General features: G+C 41.5%; 1 protein-coding gene across 3 annotated transcripts in view; it reads right to left on the bottom strand.

Moving 5' to 3' along the window:
* The window catches only part of LOC126248489 (elongation of very long chain fatty acids protein AAEL008004-like), a 666,835-nt gene that overhangs the window by 336,147 nt on the left and 309,271 nt on the right, over window positions 1-21,417 (bottom strand). Inside the window, exon 1 of one of the 3 annotated variants that reach the window (XM_049949515.1) lies at window positions 9,990-10,117. The exons of the other annotated variants lie outside the window; for them this stretch is intronic. The gene's annotated coding sequence lies outside the window, so the exon portion shown is untranslated. Of the gene's footprint in view, window positions 1-9,989; window positions 10,118-21,417 lie in introns of those variants that run through there. 3 annotated transcript variants of the gene reach the window in all.

Raw genomic sequence — 21,417 nt, 5'->3', positions numbered from 1 at the left:
CTGGACATACTGGAATAGCCTCACGCAAATCTGTTATGAGTCAAGGATCAAAATGCAAAATGAAAAATATTCGATCATTTTTTGCACTGTTTCTTAAACACAAGATATATAATGCTTTATTAATCGAGACCCAGGTGAAAGCCCATCTATAATGACCTTGTCGTCTACGGGATGTTAAACTTTGATCTTCCTTCACATGACAGTTTCTCGTTAAGAAATTCAGTACATTAAATCCAGCCCCACGTCAGACACAAACCGTGTATCGTCTTTATTAGCGATCTTCTTTTAACATTTTGCTGTTGTTTAACTGTTTATTCCGCCGGAGGTTCGAGTCCTCCCTCGGGCATGGGTGTGTGTGTTATTCTTAGCATAAGTTAGTTTAAGTAGTGTGTAAGTCTAGGGACCGATGACCTAAGCAGTTCGGTCCCTTAGAAATTCACACACGTTTGAACATTTTTAACTGTTTATTACCTTGCCTGGATGTAAGCGGAGTAAAATTCTAGACTGCGTTGGTTTCCTAATGCCTTAAAACTCAGGTGTTTGCTTTTTTCCTTTATTTTAAAGGTTTATCGTCCAGATTATAAAGTGATTATCACTATTATAATCTACATAAACCTGTAGTATTAACTAAAATATTTATTGAATAGCTAATACAGTACAAGTAAATTCGTCTTTCTGTATTCAATTTTTGGAATTTTTCTTTTCCGTTCTCGTAGAATTGTACATTTTTCCCCCAATCAACGAAATACAGATTAACTAAAAACTTACTACATTTAATGTTTTCTACAATTTCGAAACGATTCGATAAGCATAGACACGTAGAAATCGTCAACAAACGCTGCAGAAACATAAATTACATAGAAAGCAAACACTGTAAATATACACATTAATATCTGATGTTGAGCTAGTATCTAAATACGGGAAAATGTAGAGGAGAAGTTGACAGCAGACCTGAACAAGTATTGCTGTCACCTGACTGAGCGATTCGGCGCGCACTTTGGATGAGTGACATTCGCAGGACGATAAACTCGAACGAATGACAAACTGCAAATTTTGTTTCTACTGCGAGAGGCAGCTCATCCACATTTCACCAATACTGAGTACCATACGTTAATAGTGGCAATGGAAGAGGAATATTACGAGAGAGTAATGTGTTGATATCGCATTAGTATGAACACAGAACAACGTGAGTACGTAAAATTATTGGGGTTTTATAGGACTCTGTCAGTAAAACGCTGTATTATTCTTTTTAGATTAAAACTCTACAATTCAGCGTGCAGATCTATGTCGATAGCATTTCCTTCGCTAGTATTAAAGTTTATTTTCATGTTCAAGATAAATGGGATCTCATGGTATTTCATTTAGAAACTCGAAAACCGCGTTTGTATACTGAGGTGCATTCTGCGACAAGTTCCGTGAACTAAGTAATCGTCTAACTGCTACTTTCAATCGTCATTTCTATAAGAGCAACAACTGTGATTCCTATGTACAACAGCTAATGTGTAACACTTAAGTCATCATCACTAAGGTAGCAATGTTGTCTTACCCGACAAATCATGATCTACGTTTTCCATCTTTTAGTACAAAGTGTTTATGGATTCAGGTACTTTTGTAAGTGAACATGAAATGCTTCGCCGTGCGAGGTGGTAAAGCAACTATTCGCATTCTGGAGGGGCGTGAATCACATCGCTATTCGGGAATCCTAAATTTTATTTTACGTCCTGTATAAACGGAGTTGGACCACTTGCGTGGAGTGACATTTGCACGGAGCAGGGGTTCTTGCCGGGCTGACTGACTTTTCGCAGGTACAGGCACACTAAGAAGTCTAGTAGTTCAGCACAGCAAGCGGGCTCTCGCTCACATCACAGCTGTGAGCAACCACTTATCGCTTCAGGGTGGCTCATTAACGCGTTTCGTGGGGAATTTATTTTTAAACCTGTTGTATTAATGACAGGTGACAATGAAATTCAACATAACAAGAACTGATAGTGAAATTCAGTATCTCTTAATATTTTGGTGTTGGAAGGAAAGGAGGACAGCTGAGTAATGGAATGGAAAATAAGTCCCATGCTTCTTGACAGAGCGTAGGGGAACGATGCGGGAGACCTGCACCGCCGTACTAGGAAAGGTCCTAATGGAGGTGGTTTGCCGTTCCATTCCTCCGACCGTAATGTGGATGAATGATGATGATGATGAAGAAGACGATACAACAACACCCAGTCATCTCGACTGGAATGCTTCTTGACAGAGGGTAGGGGAACGATGCGGGAGACCTGCACCGCCGTACTAGGAAAGGTCCTAATGGACGTGGTTTGCCGTTCCATTCCTCCGACCGTAATGTGGATGAATGATGATGATGATGAAGAAGACGATACAACAACACCCAGTCATCTCGACTGGAATCGAACCCGGGACCCCGTGCTCGGAAAGCGAGAACGCTACTGCGAGACCACGAGCTGCGGACATGTAAGTAAGGAACACTGCATTTCTTACGACTGTTGCAGCTTTATGGGGACTGCAATTTTAGGACTAAATTTAAATTGACAATTTAAGAACTTTAGTAAGGATCAATATCTGGTACCACTTTTCGATTAATGTAATGTGAAGACAAGTTCTTAAGTTGAAGTCTGCCAGTGAATTTCTGTAAGTTGACTTGGTTCTCTTCATTGCGGAAAAAGCAGCATCGACATAATAGTATCTGCAGACCTGTAAATTTACATTAAGGAAACAGAAGTGTACGAGACTATTTTTGCCGTGAAACTAATCACACAAACGTCACACAGTGGGTGTATAAGTTCTAGCTGTAGCTGAGTTTTCACACTGCCAACATAGCCTCGAAATCAGTGAAACTGCGCAACCCTTTGCAAGCTGAAAAATAGTGTGGTAGCTTGAGTTAACTGCAGATTCATTCATTGAATGCTCTTCCTGAAAACAAAAAAAAAATGTATTTTTAATGAAAATGTTGTGAAAATTATTGAGAAGTTTATTCCTATTCGCCCTTGGAATGAATACTTTATTCAGTCATATCGCATGAAACTGTTTTTCCCCCGCACATCGGCTTCTCGTTGTTCATCTTGCAAGTGACCATAATATTTTGGGTGGAATCTATCGTGATGCTGATGTAAACTGAATTTTTTCGTTGTATTTAAAATTTTGAAGCACGTTAATAGAACGCTAAGCGTATCAAGATATGACATACAGTAAACATATAGACTGTATATTCTGCATTGATACGTTGACGTTGATGTGTCTGACCACTCAGAAATTCCTAATCCGAGCATCATGCTACTTTTCATGCGTTTCAAAAGAGCTACTCTCCATTTTAAGGGGTGATTCCACACTAAAACTTTAATATAAAAAATTAATAGCTTGTTCACACCTTTAGAGTGTTTACTCTTAGATCCCTAAACGATTTGGCTGTATACTAATTACAAGTACGTCTAAGAAATGTTTGAAATACGGATTGCGTAAGGGGCTATGGCACACCGAAAGACGCCCTTAAACACTGACAAGGGAACCTCCCCATCGCACCCCCCTCAGATTTAGTTATAAGTTGGCACAGCGGATAGGCCTTGAAAAACTGAACACAGATCAATCGAGAAAACAGGAAGAAGTTATATGGAACATTGAAAAAAATAAGCAAAATATACAAACTGAGTAGTCCATGCGAAACATAGGTAACATCAAGGATAGTGTGAGCTCAGGAGCGCCATGGTCCCGTGGTTAGCGTGAGCAGCTGTGGAACGAGTGGTCCTTGGTTCAAGTCTTCCCTCGACTGAAAAGTTTACTTTATTTTCGCAAAGTTATGATCTGTCCGTTCGTTCACTGACGTCTCTGTTCACTGTAATAAGTTTAGTGTCTGTGTTTTGCGACCGCACCGCAAAACCGTGCGATTAGTAGACGAAAGGACGTGCCTCTCCAATGGGAACCGAAAACATTTGATCGCAAGGTCATAGGTCAACCGATTCCTCCACAGGAAAACACGTCTGATATATTCTATACGACACTGGTGACGGCATGTGCGTCACATGACAGGAATACGTTGTCGTCCCACCTAACTTGTACACTTGGCAAAAGGGTAAAAAGATTCTTCTACCTTGCCCGCTTTAGGTTTTCTGGTGGATGTGATAATCACTCCCAAAAAAGTAATGAAAACATAAGAGTTTGTCACATAAACTGCAACAAATGAATGCAACAGTTTCACAGTCGCAGTTTTCCATGTGTTCTGTCAAAACATATGTTTTTAACGTTTTCAAATTTTTCCGTGTGTAGACCGTCAAATCCATCGGACGAACGGACGGACAGACAGACAGATAATAATTGTCTGAAAATAAAAAATTAAACTTTTCAGTCGAGGGTAGACTTGAACCAAGGAGCTATCGTTGCGCAGCTGCTCACTGTAACCACGGGACCACGGCGCTCCTGAGCTCCCACTATCGTTGGTGTTGCCTATCTTGCGCATGGACTACTCAGTTTGTATATTTTGCTTATTTTTTCCATAGTTCCACACAACTTCTTCCTGTTTTCTCGATTGATCTGTGTTCAGTTCTTCAAGGCCTATCCAGTGTGCCAACTTATAACAAAATGTGAGGGGGGTGCGATGGGAAGGTTCCCTTGTGAGACGTATGTACCGTATGTTAGTAACTAAGGCTACGACGAACCTAATGACGGTCATTCCTCTGAAGGCATCACATTGTCTGCACTTCCCCTGCCTTACCAGTCAGCCGTGCTGCGCCATGTAACGACGTCTGGTCGTCCCACTTGGAAGCGAGCGCTCACAACCCAGGCGGCGAGGGCCTTGCTCGCCTAGTCGCATCCTCAACAGGCCTTCTGCAGTCTCCGGCAAGTGTTAATAGAAACAGGTCTTAACATATGCTGAAAGGATGCAAAACTGCGACCAGTCACGTTTTTATGATAATTATTTATTTTGTGTTTACCAGTTTCATGCTGGTTTGCTCGTCTTCTAGCGGAAGGGAAAAAGTATGGATGAAACTGCATGCCAGTTGCCTGTGTTTCCGCTGCAGAGATTTTGTACCCTGTGTGAGCCCATATAGATTTTGATTCTAAGAACCTCTCAGGGTCAAAGCTGCGACTGTTCTGTAGAAAAGGCTTGTCCTTTGAGATAGCCTTGTCAGTCTTCATTAGGGAATATTTTACAAATTTCGAGAGTCATTTGGCCGACTTTGTGTCGTTTCCAGGGAACAACACATATTTAAAATATTTACAAGATTGCCTACGATTACATTATCTACTATTTAAAATTTACAACTTTTTCATTGGATCTGCCATTTTCTTCTTCATTGTAACTTCCGTGCTTAGGCCACAAAATTCAGAAATAATTTTAAGTTTCCATCAGTTTGGAGTCTCTATAAAGCCTTTGAAACAGTTTCGCCAGTCTTCATCGCCGTCTCTTTCTCTTTCCACATCAAAGTTTAAAATTAGCCGGTCAAACTTGTGGCCATAGTACTGTGCATCTTCTAGAAGATTTTTCACTATTGAGTAAACATTTGGCTGAACTTTTAATACTAATGTATTTATTCTTCGGTTCCATCCTTCTGGCGCCTTCCACTACAATTTCACGTCCCTCTTGGCATGTGTTCGATATCGAGTCACTGGTACAAAAAAACAGACATAAAAGTTCAGGCGTGCTCTCCTAAATACACAGACAACCATCGTCCAACATTTCCAGGGAAGATGAGCTAGACCAGAACACATTCTTATGTGACAGCATATTTCCTCGTTTTCCTTACAGGGTGGATCGAGGCCGCGACACTGAACTTGTCTCTACAAACACTGATTAAAATGATAAATGGCTCTAAGCACCATGGGACTTAACACCTGAGGTCATGAGTCCCCTAGACTGAGAACTACTTAAACCTAACTAACCTAAGGACATCACGCACATCCACGCCCGAGGCAGGATTCGAAACTGCGACCGTAGCAGCAGCGCGGTTCCGGATTGAAGCGCCTAAGCCACTCTGCCACAGCGGCCGGCTATTAAAATGATAATTGTAACAAGAAATAAACTGTTAACTGTTTGGACGATGGTAATTTTAAAGTCCATCATCAGAGATGCAGGGTTCCATCCCGGCACGTTAGCTTTTAAAAATGTTCATATATTTCTCACTTTTTATTTAGTGGCAAAGAGTAAACAACTGGAATACTGTTAGTTTCCTCCCAAGACCTATTAAGCTCGGCGTGAAGTGTAAACAATTGCCCAAACTGCTTCGTCGAACTATTGGACGTTCCATCCACAAAAAAAGATATGCAGTTTGATAAACACACTTCTCTCTTACCGCTGCAAACACGAGTATTCTGTCATTCGGTACCCTGTTATCATCTGCAAGTAAAACATTGATACCATCATTCATCAGTAAATTATTTTCTTGGATGAATATTTCTCCAGAATCGATGGCATCTTTTCAAGTTCCCATATATTTTCGCCTAATACAGTGTAACGATGTGTGGTGGTAACGATGTTACTAAGTCGTAACCTCAATTGAAGAGCTGCCTTGCTTCTTCAACGTAAAGTGATCAGACTGTAGCGCCTGTTTCTTTTACCCGCTTCTTTGCACTTACAAAATGTTTTCGCACTTCATTTGCTGCTTCATCTGGAACACAAACGTGGATAGCCTTCATATATGTTCATAGTCGGCCAAGAAAGACTTCATGTGAACGAAGGAACACAGTTCATCGCATTCCGATATTTTTTAAATGTTTATAACGAGGCGACAGATTTTCATAACATCCATAATATCGCATTTATACTTTTTTAAAGTTTACACAAAGCCAAAGTCACTTCTTGTCTGTTTGTATAGTCCAGTACATACTGATGCCCGTTGTAAATGAGTAAAGCCTTCCCTTTGGTGGTGTCGGTGAATTCAGTTATCTCAGCACTAAGACACGGAGCACTCCTTGCCAGTCAGAGGTCAGCTGCAGTACTGAACTCTGGGAGAAAGCCATGCACACTACGAACTGGTGTGCGGACAGGGAACATTCTGTAGGAAACGGGATTTTGCCTTCTCCAGAATACGTCGCAGGTAGCGGCGTGCAGGCTGGTGAATCATATTTCCGGAGCACCCTGTCCACTGCCTACAGTGTCCTGGCCTCCTTGCAAATGACAACACATTCACTCTCCGTACAAGTGTCACTCCGTGCAAGTGTCACAAACTCGTATAAACCACTATCCCCGATTTCTTTCGCTGTCTTTGCACGATTACGATTGAGTCAGTGTTTAGTTGCTAATGACATCGACCGAGCGAGTTGGTGCCGTGGTTATCACATCAGAAACGCATTCGGGAAGAGAGAAGTTGAAATATCCGTTCAGTTATCCTGGTATAGGTTTACTGTGGATTCCAGAGATGAAGTCGAATGCCAAGATCGTTCCTTTGACTGGGATAGGCCGATTTCCCCCCCCCCCCCCCCCAGCTCTGTTCTATCGGAGATTGACGTTCTGTCCTCTTTCTAGTGCCGTAGAACAGCGTGGAGCTGAATTTATGCATTTGCACCCGGTCGGGACGTCTGTCTCCCCATTCTGTAGGGCAGGAAACTCTTTGGCTGTGGTAGTCAAACAAAAGCCAGTCTGTTTTCTTCAATAAGTGCATTTATACGTGCACGTTATGTCAGATGAAAGTATGGTGCTGCTACAAACGCATTTTCCGTTTCTTCTGAGTCATGTTTAACAGTTGGAAGAATATTTTCCAAATGAGGCTGTAGTAATCGTCGAGCGTAGGTGGCGTTCAGAATGAAAGGTTTGTGGGGAAAAAATAAAGTAAATACCCCATGCGGTACATTCGCTTTTGTCCAAACTGGCCCTATCAGTGTAGGTTACATGGCTTATCTGGGTCTGGAAACTCAATTACTTCCATAGTTTTTGTAGGTTTGTCGGTTTTAGCTCATTTTGCTACATGAACAGCACGAGACGCCACAAAACGTTTGTAAGATAAATTAATGATTTGGAAATAAAAACGCAAGTATTGTCAGTCATATTTCCGAGCCTCTCTCGAAAGATGACATAAGATGGTTACGAAGTGATGGACTAAACTTTTCTAGAGCGGTATCGTTGAGAACTATTTTAGAGTAAACTAGATATTTTATTCTAAATATTTTGTGTATACAGCGGAACAGAACATTCCAACCACTCTCTTTGAAATGTGGAACCCTTCTAAAAAGTGTGAATGATTTTTGCCGTTCAAGAAAGTCCTAACGCACTGAAGTGTACAGATCTCTCTCCCATTAGTAGAAATATGTTCATAGTCGGCGAAGAAAGACTTCATGTGAATGAAGAAACACAGTTTGCTGTTCATCGCATTCCGATTTTTTAAAATATTTATAACGAGGCGACAGATTTTTATAACATCCATAATATCGAAAGCCATTCTGTTTAGTCAGCCTAGATTAATATAAGCAACCGACGTCAATGTTGTCCGTCTGAAGCCCAAGGTGAGAGCGCGATACCAAACAGCAGCCAACATCAGCACCAACTTCGAGCAAAAGAAGAAAAACAAAAGCGATTTGGTCTGAGGAACAGTTTCACTAATTGCAACAGAGTCCGGAGAGACCCGAAGAGGAGCCTGAATTTTAGGCTTTTAATGACAGAAGTACTGACGAAGCTCCTATCCGTGAACATTTGCTCTTACAGTACAGATTATTACAATCAATCCATAATTTTGGAATGTCCTCTTCGGCATGAGACAGGACAGCCGTTTTGCCGTCTAAGCGGTACTGGATTTGATATTCGATAAATATCTCGGATTTATTCTGGGATGGAAAAGACCGGAACGACGTTCAATCATGTATTTGCATGGGAAATTGTCTGAATGATCAAGAAGCGACATTGACATTCAAGCTGTCGAACAAGCGCCATGTTGAAAGCATAGTGTAAGCTGTAAGCTATTTCTTCCTTATTCTTTCCCGAGAGAACAAAGTGAATGCTTATACATCTCATTCGGGTTCGTTATAAGCAGATGACGAAACCTGAAGATGATATTCGGGCTAATTACATCTAAGATAGGATGACAGGCAAGAGAGAGAGATATCAAATAGTATTTTTGGATTGAAGAAATGGTTATGTGTGTGATTGGAGGGTTACTGGCTTTACGGGCTGTAACGGATGAAAGGACGAGCTCATAACTGAATGAATATGAAAAGGCTGAAATGCGAAATACTGCGCTCAACAGCTATCAATATACAGAGATAATTACAAGAAAATAGAAATTTAATTAACAGTGTCTAATTAGGAAACATCCAGAGGTAAACTCACACACTCACCGTAAATCTAACAAGGCAAAAATGATCGAATATTGTAACAGAATGCTGTAAAATCCAGTAGAGGAAAACGTCTGCAGTAACGGATTAAAAATTACTGACTTTTTAAAACGTTGGTTTGGGGCTCGGTGTCTAAGTATAAAATTGTCAACCTAATAGCCCAAAGGCTCGAAGTTCTATCCTCCTTCGGTCGATGTTTTCTTAGTAACTTGTCGCTTCATTCACCTCTCAAAGTGATTTTTATATGTGACAATGCGCCTTTGTTCCCAGTTCACCTGTTACTGACTGATTAATTCGGTTCAAAGAGAGGAAGACGACACGAACATACTACCTCGAACGGGATATGTTTCGTACAACATCGATGAGGACAAGTTTTATCTTATTTAAACAGGAAATAGAAAAGCCATGGGCCAATCTATTAAACTGACCACATAGAAGCGCTGTATGTCCATGCGTAGCTCGTCAGCAAATGGCAGCGTAAAACTAAACACCGAGAGTCAAAAGATGCGCCGAGGAAGAATTCAAATCGGAAGCCTTGCGTGAATTAATACAAATGTAGTTTTAACATCTTTGAACTCTATAAGATTCTCATTAATTCGAATCAGTCTACATGTTTTCCACCAGTCATTTCTACATTAGCGAAAGCCTATCACATCACAGCTCGGACAGTGCCACTACTCGTGATTATATTTTGGAAGTGGAAGTAAATTGTTGTTACATACCGAAACAGGAGAAAAACTTTATCACTCGATCGTGTGCTGTAGCCCGCGGTGTGCAATAACGACAGTCGATCACAGCTGTAATTGACTCTCAATTGGGTGATGCAAGAGCGGCGTGGCCTTAACGGATCGGAGGCCCGCAGCCGACTGACTCTGCGGGCGACCATGCTCTGTAGGCTGCCCAACTCTGCACCCACTGGTCGCACTGCATGACGTCACATCACGTGGTCTTGGCGATCAAACCGACTACAGACCACAAACTCCACATCAACGCACACGAAGTATAATGTAGAGGGGGTCGTTCCACACGGCGCGGGATCTTACAATGAATATGCATTTTCATTCATTGCAAACCGCTTTGCCCACAAATAGACCTATAACAACTTTTGCAACTGTAATAGACTGCGTTGTGAGGATTATTACTGATAATTAGTCCCATATGAATGAATTTTTGTATCCGTCACTATTTTATTACACGTATATTGTAATTTATATAATCTTTCCTCTTGAAGATTATTATTATTATTATTATTATGATCCTGATGTGACCATTGAAACGGATAGAGGGTGAAATGAATAATGAAAACTGTTTCATTTAGAATATGGCTTCTGTTACATCGCTTTAGAGCTTCCGTGTCTCCATTATATATCCGATGGTTCATTCTGTACTCTTTGACTGCGCGCCCTTCCACCTTTCGTGGATTACCAGTGCTTAATAGAATTCATTTGTATACGAGAGAAACAGGGTCCAAATCTCCGACTGGCCTGCACGACCTTAATTTTCTGCCCCTTCTCCAAATCTCTGGAAGCGACTGCCATATTCCTCTTAGTTTCACTGAGCTGTTGTCTTATCTCTAATGATTTCTTCGTCGGTGGGAATACGTTTGTTGGAATATGACCTCTTAAGGCCGGTAGCTTTTTAAATTGTACGTCGCTAAAATGGTCTGCGCTTGTAAATGTTTATAGTTTCTCCTTCTTTCGCTGTTGCCTTCAGCCCATGTTCTGCGCCAAACGAATGAAACGACAATTGACCATACGCAGTTGAGAGCTGCAAATAGCATATGATCTAGTCAATAGACACACGGAGTCTTAGAGAAATGTGCGCGTATTTGGCACTTTACGAGGGAGATATCTAGAAGATCGCCCGCTCAATCGTACGTTGTGCAATAGGATTTTAAGCTAAAGATAAGAATACACCGGAGCTTGTAGCAAGTTGAAGGTTCGATTCCCTCGTCTCGTGTGGTCAGGTGGATTGATAGGCTGCTGGCGAGCAGTATTCGGGTTAGTATCACGATATTGCTCACCAACACTAAATGCTTCGCCTACAACAAGATAATTTCACCCTTGATAGTATGAATCTTCTCTGCTGCTTTTAGATTGATAGCGTTCCCACTGAAACACATGGTTCTGAAACTGAATCCAATGACGCTTATATTAATGTCCGTATGTGAACAGGGTAGCGTCTCAGTTCAGTAGGCTTTATAGAAAGCAACGAACCTTTTTTTTTACTATCGTCACGATGTGTACTACTGTCTGTGATTGATAACGTGTTTCTTTCCGAGAAACTAAAAAATATTCAAAGCCCCGCTAGGTGAAGTGATTGCCTGAATGTACATCATGGTACTAAATCTCACAGGACTTAACAAGATGAATAAGAAACACAAATAATGGGCCGAAAAGCACATGATGAGGAAAAATAACATGCGGATATCAAACAACCATCATAGCGTATCAAATTTTAAGGTATGTATGTTAATGAAAATACAGTGAAGTGTCAAAAGTCATAGGATAGCGATAAGCATATATACAGACGGCGGTAGCATCGTCGTACACAAGGTATAAAAGGGTAGTGCATTTTCAGAGTTGTCATTTGTACTCAGATGATTCATGTGAAAGGGTTTCCGACGTGATTATGGTCGCATGACGGGTATTAACAGACTTTGAACGTAGATGGTAGTTGGAGCTAGATGCATGGAACATTCCATTTCGGAAATCGTTCGGGAATTCAGTACTCCGAGATCCACAGTGTCAAGAGCATGCCGAAAGTGGCAGATTTCAGGCATTACCTCTCACCACGGACAACGCAGTGGCCGACGACCTTCACTTTGCGATCGAGAACAGTGGCGCCTGCGTGGAGTAGTCAGTGCTAACAGGCAAACAACATTGTAATGAAATTAGGTAGTCCAGTGCCTTTCCTGACACCACCACTCCGCGTGGGACGGAATGCGTGTACCCCATCTGTCTGCGTCTAGCGTAGGCCTATATGTCGTGTTCAAGTGAGAGATTTTTTTTTTATGTTTGCGTAGCGTGCATCTGAGGCAGGACGTGGGTACCAATTCGGTATTCACCTGGTTGGATGTGGGAAACCGCCTAAAAACCACATCCACGCTGACTAGCTCACAATCCCTCGTCGTTAATTCGCGAAGCGGATTCTATCCAGGGCAGGCTTGCCTTCCCGAATGCCGGAAGCGACTATCCAGGCAGGTCACTTTAATGAACCAAATACAGGAGCTGAGCAAAACAGAAATTATTGTATCTCTAGACTGCAGAATGATCTCCTGTGGCTACGATTTACAGACCTTTAAGGGAATGTACAACCAGATTGTGCGTGATGACCAAACTATGTATTAAAAGGAAAAAGAGAAAAAAAATACTAATGAATGCCTGTGTTCGTTATGTCTGTGATGTTTGACTCTGTGATCATATTTCACCATCATATGCACAGCTACCGTGGCAGCATGCAGGCAAGCACAGAGATTTTCAAATACTCTGTCTTCTCTACTTTCTTATCAACATGCACTTTCCCTCATGTCTCTCATCGACGTTAACTCTCTTGTCTGAACAATATGGCAGAAACACTCGTTCCCATCAGAGATTCTGTCTCACTCCATCGTTCAACCACTTTCTAGAAGTCCTTCTCACTGGCAGGAACCCGACTGTCTAATAACCTCCTTTATTATAGTACAGAACTGAATAACATCTCCACCTTCTGAAGACAGTTAATGACGTATATACTGTAGCAACAATAATGACTACCATTGTCCCTGTACGCACTTATTACCCCTGTACATCCTTCTTTCCAGCTCGATCTGCCCCATTTCCCAGTATTCCTAGCCGGTGCAGTCTCCCTAAATTTCCTTTTCCCTTTATTAGTGGTACCAGCAGCAGTAATAGAAATGCTGGCAGTATTATCTTCATTGGTTCACAGTCAGTATTATTTGTTCACATTATTTCCATTCAAAAGTGGTTCAAATGACCCTTAGCACTATGGGACTTAACATCTGAGGTCATCAGTCCCCTAGAACTTAGAACTACTTAAACCTAACTAACCTAAGGACATCACACACATCCATACCCGAGGCAGGATTCGAACCTGCGACCGTAACGGTCGCGACGTTCCAGACTGAAGCGCCTAGAACCGCTCGGCCACAGCGGCCGGCATTGTCTCCATAGACACTCAAATTATTGTAATATTATTTGTTGACAAACTGCCTACTGGCTTCTGTCTCGGGTTCTTCGGCCGCCGTTCATCTAATGATTTTTCTGACGTTTCGCCAGCACGAGTGGCTGGCATTGTCAAAGCTTCACCCTCCATTGCCGGTGGTGAACTGGAGCCGAGCTCGCGGGCGCAGACTATATGTACGTGGCGTGTCTTAGATCGGCGAAGGAGAAAAGAGACCCACGTGCAATGTCGGGAATATGCCGTATACCATGCACATGCGGAAAAGTTTATGTCGGAATGACTGGACGATCCATTAACACCAGGATCGAAAGGCACAAGCGACATTGCAGGTTGGGGCAGGTGGAGAAATCGGCCGTGGCAGAGCACGCACTGAATGAGACCGACCACGTAATAAAATTCGCCGACACAGAAGTTCTGGCTGTAGAGAAGCACTATCACACGCGCTTGTTCAGAGAAGCTGTGGAAATACAAAAACACGCGAACAGTTTGAACAAGAAAGAGGAAAGCCTTAAGGTAAACGGATCCTGGCTTCCCGTACTGCAGCGAACGACCGTCGCAGGTAGCAAGAGGAGAACCGCACCGGAAATGACCGCGGAGAAGCCCTCGGACGTTGGCACGCCGGGTACATATAGTCTGCGCCCGCGAGCTCGGCTCCAGTTCACCACCGGCAATGGAGGGTGAATCTTTGACAATGCCAGCCACTCGTGCTGGCGAAACGTCAGAAAAATCATTAGATGAACGGCGGCCGAAGAACCCGAGACAGAAGCCAGTAGGCAGTTTGTCAACAAGTGGCCACGAAAGCCTCAACAATTTTGTAATATTATTTGTCATATTAAAAATGTTATTTATTAGGTAATTATGACGTAAAGAAGGTACTGTATGTGTGAAACCGTAGTAAGATGTAAGAGAGGGTTTGATGACCCTAATCACATCATGTTAAATAAATAAAATAAAAATAAGTAACAATTCTCATTAATAATACAGTAGATCTTTATTTTTCTCCACTTCAGTAATGAACTGTCTCAGCTGGTAAGCTACTAATTGTCTTCTGTCATAAATCAGTCACTTATACATGTTTATCTACAAAGAAATTTATATAGAAAGAAGTAATTTCCATGGATTAGACTGCATCAAGCTAGTATATATTGGTTCAAATGGCTCTGAGCACTTTGCGACTTAACTTCTGAGGTCATCAGTCGCCTAGAACTTTGTTGTTGTTGTGGTCTTCAGTCCTGAGACTGGTTTGATGCAGCTCTCCATGCTACTCTATCCTGTGCAAGCTTCTTCATCTCCCAGTACCTACTGCATCCTACATCCTTCTGAATCTGCTTAGTGTATTCATCTCTTGGTCTCCCCCTACGATTTTTACCCTCCACGATGCCCTCCAATACTAAATTGGTGATCCCTTGATGCCTCAAAACATGTCCTACCAACCGATCCCTTCTTCTGGTCAAGTTGTGCCACAATCTCCTCTTCTCCCCAATCCTATTCAGTACCTCCTCATTAGTTATGTGATCTACCCATCTAATCTTCAGCATTCTTCTGTAGCACCACATTTCGAAAGCTTCTATTCTCTTCTTGTCCAAACTATTTACCGTCCATGTTTCACTTCCATACATGGCTACACTCCATACAAATACTTTCAGAAATGACTTCCTGACACTTAAATCTATACTCGATGTTAACAAATTTCTCTTCTTCAGAAACGCTTTCCTTGCCATTGCCAGTCTACATTTTATATCCTCTCTACTTCGACCATCATCGGTTATTTTGCTCCCCAAATAGCAAAACTCCTTTACTACTTTAAGTGTCTCATTTCCTAATCTCATACCCTCAACATCACCCGACTTAATTCGACTACATTCCATTATCCTCGTTTTGCTTTTGTTGATGTTCATCTTATATCCTCCCTTCAAGACACCATCCATTCCGTTCAACTGCTCTTCCAAGTCTTTTGCTGTCTCTGACAGAATTACAATGTCATCGGCGAACCTCAAAGTTTTTATTTCTTCTCCATGGATTTTAATACCTACTCCGAATTTTTCTTTTGTTTCCTTTACTGCTTGCTCAATATACAGATTGAATAACATCGGGGAGAGGCTACAACCCTGTCTTACTCCCTTCCCAACCACTGCTTCCCTTTCATGTCCCTCGACTCTTATAACTGCCATCTGGTTTCTGTACAAATTGTAAATAGCCTTTCGCTCCCTGTATTTTACCCCTGCCACCTTTAGAATTTGAAAGAGAGTATTCCAGTCAACATTGTCAAAAGCTTTCTCTAAGTCTACAAATGCTAGAAACGTAGGTTTGCCTTTCCTTAGTCTTTCTTCTAAGGTAAGTCGTAAGGTCAGTATTGCCTCACGTGTTCCAGTATTTCTACGGAATCCAAACTGATCTTCCCCGAGGCCGGCTTCTACTAGTTTTTGCATTCGTCTGTAAAGAATTCGTGTTAGTATTTTGCAGCTGTGGCTTATTAAACTGATTGTCCGGTAATTTTCACATCTGTCAACACCTGCTTTCTTTGGGATTGGAATTATTATATTCTTCTTGAAGTCTGAGGGTATTTCACCTGTTTCATACATCTTGCTCACCAGATGGTAGAGTTTTGTCAGGACTGGCTCTCCCAAGGCCGTCATTAGTTCCAATGGTATGTTGTCTACTCCGGGGGCCTTGTTTCGACTCAGGTCTTTCAGTGCTCTGTCAAACTCTTCACGCAGTATCGTATCTCCCATTTCATCTTCATCTACATCCTCTTCCATTTCCATAATATTGTCCTCAACTACATCGCCCTTGTATAGACCCTCTATATACTCCTTCCACCTTTCCGCTTTCCCTTCTTTGCTTAGAACTGGGTTTCCATCTGAGCTCTTGATATTCATACAAGTGGTTCTCTTATCTCCAAAGGTCTCTTTAATTTTCCTGTAGGCAGTATCGATCTTACCCCTAGTGAGATAAGCCTCTACATCCTTACATTTGTCCTCTAGCCATCCCTGCTTAGCCATTTTGCACTTCCTGTCGATCTCATTTTTGAGACGTTTGTATTCCTTTTTGCCTGCTTCATTTACTGCATTTTTATATTTTCTCCTTTCATCAATTAAAGTCAATATTTCTTCTGTTACCCAAGGATTTCTACTAGCCCTCGTCTTTTTACCTATTTGATCCTCTGCTGCCTTCACTACTTCATCCCTCAAAGCTACCCATTCCTCTTCTACTGTATTTCTTTCCCCCATTCCTGTCAATTGTTCCCTTATGCTCTCCCTGAAACTCTGTACAACCTCTGGTTCTTTCAGTTTATCCAGGTCCCATCTCCTTAAATTACCACCTTTTTGCAGTTTCTTCAGTTTTAATCTACAGGTCATAACCAATAGATTGTGGTCAGAGTCCACATCTGCCCCTGGAAATGTCTTACAATTTAAAACCTGGTTCCTAAATCTCTGTCTTACCATTATATAATCTATCTGATACCTTTTAGTATCTCCAGGATTCTTCCATGTATACAACCTTCTATCATGATTCTTAAACCAAGTGTTAGCTATGATTAAGTTGTGCTCTGTGCAAAATTCTACCAGACGGCTTCCTCTTTCATTTCTTAGCCCCAATCCATATTCACCTACTACGTTTCCTTCTCTCCCTTTTCCTACACTCGAATTCCAGTCACCCATGACTATTAAATTTTCGTCTCCCTTCACTATCTGAATAATTTCTTTTATTTCATCATACATTTCTTCAATTTCTTCGTCATCTGCAGAGCTAGTTGGCATATAAACTTGTACTACTGTAGTAGGCATGGGCTTTGTGTCTATCTTGGCCACAATAATGCGTTCACTATGCTGTTTGTAGTAGCTTACCCGCATTCCTATTTTCCTATTCATTATTAAACCTACTCCTGCATTACCCCTATTTGACTTTGTGTTGATAACCCTGTAGTCACCTGACCAGAAGTCTTGTTCCTCCTGCCACCGAACTTCACTAATTCCCACTATATCTAACTTTAACCTATCCATTTCCCTTTTTAAATTTTCTAACCTACCTGCCCGATTAAGGGATCTGACATTCCACAGTCCGATCCGTAGAATGCCAGTTTTCTTTCTCCTGATAACGAGATCCTCTTGAGTAGTCCCCGCCCGGAGATCCGAATGGGGGACTATTTTACCTCCGGAATATTTTACCCAAGAGGACGCCATCATCATTTAATCATACAGTAAAGCTGCATGCCCTCGGGAAAAATTACGGCCGTAGTTTCCCCTTGCTTTCAGCCGTTCGCAGTACCAGCACAGCAAGGCCGTTTTGGTTATTGTTACAAGGCCAGATCAGTCAATCATCCAGACTGTTGCCCTTGCAACTACTGAAAAGGCTGCTGCCCCTCTTCAGGAACCACACGTTTGTCTGGCCTCTCAACAGATACCCCTCCGTTGTGGTTGTACCTACGGTACGGCTATCTGTATCGCTGAGGCACGCAAGCCTCCCCACCAACGGCAAAGTCCATGGTTCATGGGGGGGCCTAGAACTTAGAAATAATTAAACCTAACTAACCTAAGGACATCACACACATCCATGCCCGAGGCAGGATTCGAACCTGCGACCGTAGCGGTCGCTCGGCTCCCGACTGTAGCGCCTAGAACCGCACGGCCACTCCGGCCGGCTAGTACATATTCAGCGCACAGAGTTCAAAATTGGTTCAAATGGCTCTGAGAACTATGGGACTTAACATCTATGGTCATCAGTCACCTAGAACTTAGAACTACTTAAACCTAACTAACCTAAGGACATCACACAACACCCAGTCATCACGAGGCGCATAAAGTTGTTGTTGTGTGCTCACAAGGGAAATAACAAAACTCGTAAGTGTAAACTATTAGTGAAACGTAGAGACGAATTATCATGCTTGTGCTGGTGTACCCTCTATTATTTTATCATTGTCATGATTGCTGGGATGTTATTGCACTATATGAAATCCTCAAAATCATGACATATTGTTTGTGAATAATAATAATAAAGTACATATTTATCAAATTCGGACTAATTATCTCATTTATTCTGATGGTATTGCATTTTCTTGGAGACATATGAGTCTCAACTTTATCTTCGATAAGAATAGAAGCTGAAGTAATGAACTGAAACTTGGGCCCACACCGGTACTTTTCTTTTTTTGTTGATCTCATTTTGTTCATTACTGTTCGTTGCATTTGTTTTTATTTTGTATTTGTTTTTATTTGCATTTATTTTTATTTTTTTTATTACAGAGGGCAGCTAACCCCCTGACCGAATACGCTGAGCTACCGTGCCGGCTATACATGAGCCGCCATCTCATACTTACTTTTCTTTCCTTCATTTCCGTAAGCGGATGTACTAACAACTATACCCTCAGTGCATTGTAACTACGACCCCTGCACAGACTACTGCAGTGCATTTCCCTCCCTAAGACAGACTTCATTTCACGCCTTGCTTCAGTCTATTTTCTCCTTCTTCTATCGTCAGTATTGTCGACGCTCTCCGATATTGGAATAGCACCACAGCTTTGTATATAATGGGGAAATCGTTCCTATACCTCAGGCGTAGGTGATCTACTGAGCTGCCTAGCAACCAGGAGATACGGTTTTAAGTCCCGGCCTTGGCACAAATTTTAATTCATTACTTCAGCTTCTATACTAATCTCACTTGTATTTGAATAATTTTCTAGTACACATAAATGAAAGGGTGATACAATCATTTCTGAAAGTATAATCTACCCTACGTGTAACTCTACACAGCAGCTCCCTTCAAATTGTCTCTCACGCTGTTGTCAACAAATAATTCATTATAGTCTTTGTTGTGGCTTCCAGCGAAAACAGATAAACTGATTGTGTTTCGAAAAGTAACAACCAAGAGGCAGTCGGACGGCACTAACAGACGGATGGCGAAGCATAGCGGCATCACAAAGACAAAACGACTGTAGATTTTAGTGGCGTGGCAAAAGTCGCATCACTCGAGAAACGCCAACTTACTGTGTTTTCGTATATAACTTCTGTGCTGCCTTTCGAATTGCTCCAGTTTCACTGCATGTGGAAATATTAGTTAATGCATCCTGGCCTGTATTATACAGCAACGAATCCCAGGAAACCGACGTACAATTTCAGCAACTTTGATAATCGTAACAACCGCGAAACCAGTGGTTCCTTGTAACATAACATTCAGCAATCAACACCGGTCAAACTCTGAAATTTTGTCGATAACGGTCTGGCCCTCACATTATTGCTGAGCTGACTTGAAGTACTCGAACGACGGTACTGTCGCAGGTGTCATACTATTTAATTAAATCTCTTCGGTAGAATGCGGATATGTTTCCTTCAATAAGCCACAGACGTGAACCCCCGACGTCAATGTCGTATACCTAATTGTATATTCCGAAAGAGGTACCCTATTTGTATCAAAATGTAGTGCGGATGTTTCTCAAAGCGTCAGGGAAGTTAAGAAGCACAGCAACTAAGCACAACACTCTCGATCTCGTGAATTACAGGACCGCGATAAGTTACCCATGGGCGCCGTTTTCTTTACTCTCCTTAAGCATTTTTAAAGTTTATTCCTTAATAGGGCACCCGTCAAATATGTTTCGCAATGTACGTTTTAAGTTAAGCCAAGAATGATGAGTGCAGGATGAGCGGTTTCTCTAGCATTAAATTAATAAACAATGTTTTGTAGAACCTATCACAGGATTTGATAAAATATGATTAAAACGTCTGATAGGTAAAAAAAGAAATTAAAATATCTTATCCAGTATTCTTTAGATCGACCTTAATGTGTTACTTGAACTAGGTCTCTGATCAGCAAAAGGCTTCCTTTTGTGCAAAAATGGAAAACTTTTGTATAGTGTTGGATTGTCGCTACAGCACTATTTGCTGCAGACGAAACTGATTATCACGTACCCAGTAGCATATCATGATAATATCAGAATATGAGAAAATGTAGCTGTGGAGAATGAGCGATATAAATTGTCAGTCATAAGCAGATCGAAAGTACACAACTTAGTTCACGCTGTTTTAATTTCTACGTTTCTATGTCAAAAAAACGTGTAAAAGAAAATGTTATTCGGAGTGTAGACGATTTTTATTGTACTGCGTGTGAAAATATTTCGTACATTGTGGTGAAATAATTATTCTATGACTAGTTTGGATAAACGACGGTAATCGAATAGCAGCACGAGGTAAAATTTAAATGCATAACGACGCAGAAAGAGATAGCCGAGAAGCGTCCGCTGGAGAGCTCGATGAATGTCCATTTTGTGCGAATAATTAATGAAAATTATCTGTTTTTTTAAAACGCTAAATTTGCGTTAATAGTGTATAAAAGCCAAACAGATGCTGGTTAAACGCGTCGAGTGCTTTTTGTGCTGCGAGTAAATAAATGCCGAATTACAACGTCTCAGTAACTGAACATTAAATTACTGTGATTACTTTACTATGAGACAATTCCTAGATCACCTAAGTAGTTATCTATTTTTATCATCACTCGTATTTTACACTTGCTTTGTTAAAAGGAATGGTGTTATGCTCATAATCACTGGTAAGTCATAGGTTCTTTCTGAAGATGAATTAGTCGAAGAGCAGTGTTTAACATCTCGTCGACGTTATTAAATGTTTGAAGGCAGGAGAGGGCGGAAAGGGACCAGCGCGGTTTTTTCCGAGGAATTATTTAGCCACCATAAAAATTGTCGAAGAATTCTGGTTCACTGTCTTCTGTTGTAACGTCAGAATCCAAAAGCAAATGTTTTAAACTCGGTCCCCTTCAAGGCGACGAATTTTTCTAGCACCTTATACAATTGCTACTTCAAGCTGTGCTCTGCGTAACTAAAAAAGTTGTGCTGTGGTTTAGTCTCCAAATTTAACTGCAAGTTTCTCGCATAACTGGCTGTGAGCCTCGTTTCATAGTTTGATGGCGGGCAAGACCATACCACCTCCGAGAGTGCCATGTTAAAGAAGGTATTCTAAGATA

The sequence above is a fragment of the Schistocerca nitens genome, chromosome 3 (assembly GCF_023898315.1).
Source record: "Schistocerca nitens isolate TAMUIC-IGC-003100 chromosome 3, iqSchNite1.1, whole genome shotgun sequence".
Taxonomy (NCBI): domain Eukaryota; kingdom Metazoa; phylum Arthropoda; class Insecta; order Orthoptera; family Acrididae; genus Schistocerca; species Schistocerca nitens.
This window is presented reverse-complemented; position numbering and strand designations above follow the sequence as displayed.